At 46.0% G+C, this 4,097-nt stretch overlaps 1 pseudogene; it reads right to left on the bottom strand.

Annotated features, from left to right (window-relative positions):
* Positions 1-3,755: 3,755 nt before the first annotated feature.
* On the bottom strand, positions 3,756-3,810 carry LOC122150271 (annotated as a pseudogene).
* Positions 3,811-4,097: the final 287 nt, after the last annotated feature.

Raw genomic sequence — 4,097 nt, 5'->3', positions numbered from 1 at the left:
AAAAAAAAAAAGAAGAAAGAAAGAAAATGGGGAAAATAGGGGGAAAAAAAAGGAGGAGGGAGATGCCAGATAAATACTTGCTGACCGACTGGTATGGTCCATACCGGCAGCTTTCTAGACCAGTTAGATCTAGTGGGTGATTTGCTGGGCCTGGCCTTAAGAGTAAGGAGCTCTGGTGGCCTAGTGCCTAAGGCATTTGACTACTAACTAGAAGGTCGGCAGTTCAAACCCATCAGCTGCTCCTCATCTCTGCTGAGGAAATCCCTGCCACTTAGTGAGCCCTTGGCAGACTGGCCTTCCTGGCTGGGCACTAAGCACTCAAAAGCTAACACTTGTCTGTAGAATATTCTCAGGTCCTACTTTCACATCGCGGATGTCTCTCCCAGTCTGGCTCCTGCAGTGCTCATCAAATCAGGCCCTAGCCTGGAGCATGGGCAACCAGGTGACTGGCTGGCTAGACTGTAGACCTTTCAGACAGATCTCTGGTAGTCTTTGCCTAGGTGTGTTGGCTCTAGATGCCATATTGGTGCTGGTGTCCTCTGGGGTAGTTTGAACCGCATAGGGGCAGAGGGGTGGAGCGACATAATGGGTGACAGTAAGTCTTGCCTGTCATGGTTTTCTCATCTGGAAAGGAGCCCTTGCTGCACTGCACTGTCCTGCTCCTGAGTGAACCTATCCAGTCCCTGCTGTCCAGACTTGCTGTGGGACTCTCCATTTCACAGAGGGACACTGTGGCCCAGAGGCCAGGAGCCTACTTCCAAAGGTCACACTGTCTGTGGGTGATCATGCTGCACTGGAATTCAGCCTCTATAGCCAAACCAGGGCTCTGACAGGAACCTGGGTCCTGGAGAGGAGAGAGGGCAGCCACTGGAGGCAGCTAGTGAGGGGGCTGAACCCAGAGGACAAAACTGGGAGGGGACAGGCTTACTAAAGACGCACTCTTTGGCCAGCCATGGGCTTCTCTTGCACCATCTGCTGGCCAGAGCCAATCGGTGCTGGTAGTTCTTGAGGGTTAGCCCAGACCAGACTTCAATCGCACCTGTTTCTGCTGTTATCTGGGCCCAGTGTGGCCAGTCTGAGTTTACAAGAGGCCCATTCATGTGTTCCCATAGACCTTCCGCCTGAAGGAGAGGATAGGGTAGAGGGTAGCCCATTTTCTTCCAGGAAGCTTAGACTATAATCTGTGGTGAGTTAACCAGACCTAGCTAGACCCTGCTGTGTGGCCTGGGGAAGGTTAGTTAATCCATCGCAACCTCGCATCTGTAAAATGGGGGTGATTATAGTCCCTAGGATCATTGTGAGGATTAAGACACAATGCATAGGAAGACCTCAGCTCAGTGCCAGCACAGGACAGTATTCCAAGCATGCTGATTGGACAGTGTCACTGCCCAGACCCTGCTTCATGGGTAGTCTTTGTCTGGGTGTGTTGGCTCTAGATGCCATACTGGTGCATGGGTTTAAGAAGAGCCTAGGATTTCTGACTTCTCATGGTGCTGGAGACAGACGTGGATATTATAAATTACATGTGTCCCCTCAAAATATGTGTTAAAATCCTAACCCCTATACTTGTGGATAAGGAGCCCTGGTAATGTAATGGTTAAGTGCTTGGCTGCTAACCAGAAGGTTGGCAGTTCAAACCCACAAGTGATTTCACAGGAGAAAAGACGTGGCGTTCTAATCCTGTAAAGATTGTAGCCTGGGAAACCCTATAGGGGCAGTTCTCTCATAGTGATAAGCCGGAATTGACTTGGAACACACAACAACATACCTATGGATGTAATCCCAATTGGGAATACAGTTTTCTTTGTTATGTTAATGAGGACATATCAGTGTAGTGTGTGATCTAAACTTTATTGCTTCTGAGTGATTTAAACAAAACAACAAAAGAAAAACCTCACTGCCATTGACTCAATTCAGACTCATAGTGACCCCCATTAGGTTTCCAAGGCTATAAATCTTCATGGAAGCAGACTGCCTCATCTTTCACAGAGCAGCTGGTAGGCTTGAATCACCAGCCTCTGGTTCACAGCCAAATACCTTAACTACTACACCATCAGAGCTCCTTGAGTGATACAAAGAGTAGCCTAAACACAGAACTATGGTAGCATAGTGCCTAAGGCACTTGACTGCTAACCAGAAGGCTGGCGGTTCAAACCCACCAGCCACTCCTTGAAAGGAAAGTTGGGCAATGTACTTCTGTAGTTTTCTCCTCAGAAACCCAAGGAGGGGTCACTATGAGTTGGGTCCAACTCGACGGCACATAACAACAACAAACACAGAGACAAACAAACACAGATGAGAGAAAAATAGATGCCCCATGCATGTCATCAAGAATCTGAGGAAGGCTGAGGCTAGAGAAGCTGAGACAAGACTGCCCCCCAGAAATGAAAGATTGAGGTTTCCCCTAGAGCTGGTACCCTCAATTTGGATTTCTAGCCTTCTAACTGTGAGAAAATAAATTTCTGTTCTTTAAAGCCACCCACTTGTGGTATTTCTGTTACAGTAGCACTAGCAAACTGACAGTGGGGCAGGAAGTTTGCTCTCCACCATTTTGGTGTGGATGTTATTACCACTTCTGTCTAGAGCAGCTTCCCCAGGGTGGGTCAGATAGAGGCAAGGAAGCTGGTAAGTGGCTGTTTCTGCAGCTTTGTCCAAAGCTCAGTGAACTCTTGGTCCTTGGGCAGACAAGTCCTCTCTGGCACAGGGGCCTTGAAGAAATTGCCCACCTTCCCTCTTAGCATCCCCTATTACATCTTCAGCCTCAGCTGTGAATAGGAGGGCAGCCATGTGAATGAGAGGTTACAAGGGCCTGCCTGATTGATATTCCATCAGGAATTGACATTGGCACCATGTTACATGTATTGCACATTTTCAAGCTCCACCCCCTTTTTATTGTGGTAAAAAATACATAACAAAAACATTTGCCATTTCAACCATTTTTATGTGTACAACTACCAAAACCCAAACCCATTCCCACTGAGTTGATTCCGACTCAATGACCATGTAGGGCAGAGTAGAACTGCACCATAGAGTTTCCAAGGCTGTAAATCTTTCCCCATAGAGTGGCTGTTGGATTCGAGCTGCTGACCTTTTGGTTACGAGCCAAATGCTTTAACCACTGCACTACCAGAGTCCTTACATGTACATTTAAGTGACATTAATTATGTTCACCATCTTGTACAGCCATCACCACTATCCATTTCCAAATTTCTTTTCATGTTTAACAGAAATTCCAAAACCAAAAAACTCCCACTATTTTCAAGTCAATTATGACTCATAATGACCCAAATAGGACAGTAGAACCCCATATAGGGTTTCCAAGGTTATAAATCATTATGGAAGCAGACTGCCACATCTTTCTCCCACAGTGTGGCTGGTGGGTTTGAACTGCTGAACTGTCAGTTAGCAGCTGAGTGCTAAACCACTGTACCACCAGGGCTCCTTTAATAGAAACTCAGTGCCCTTAATCATTCTTCTTTATCCTCTTCCATGTGCCCCTAGTAACTAATAATAAACTTTGTTCTGTATGCATTTGCCTAATCTAGATATTTCATGTAAATGGGTTCATGCAGTATTTGTCCTTTTATAGCTGACTTATGGGGCAATCTACTTCCGTAGTGATACTGCCTCAGAAACCCAAGGAGGGGTCACTATGAGTCAGGTCTGAGTCGACGGCACACAACAACAACATATCATTCAGCTGAATCATATGCTAATTCCATGTTTATTTATTTATTTATTTATTTTATGGTAAGGAGGGTCTTCCGGGGGAAAACCTGCTAGACGAATTCTGAAAGAATTGTAACACTCCATATTTAATTTTTGAGGAACTGCCAAACTCTTTTCCACAGCAGCTGTACCATTTTACAGTCCCATCAACAATGAACAAAAGTTCCAATTACTCCACATTGTTGCCACCAGCTGTTGCTTTCCATTTTTTCTAATTATAGCCATCCTAGTGGGGGTGAAAGGAGCCCTGATGGCGCAGTGGTTAAGTGCTTGGCTACTAACTGAAAGCTCAGCAATTTGAACCTACCAGCTGCTCCACAGGGGAAAGATTAGGTAGACTGTTTCCATAAAGATTATTCACTGCCGTT

This window comes from Orycteropus afer, unplaced genomic scaffold (assembly GCF_000298275.1).
Source record: "Orycteropus afer afer isolate SDZICR_OR568_19922 unplaced genomic scaffold, OryAfe1.0 scaffold00112, whole genome shotgun sequence".
NCBI classification, from domain to species: Eukaryota; Metazoa; Chordata; class Mammalia; order Tubulidentata; family Orycteropodidae; genus Orycteropus; species Orycteropus afer.
This window is presented reverse-complemented; position numbering and strand designations above follow the sequence as displayed.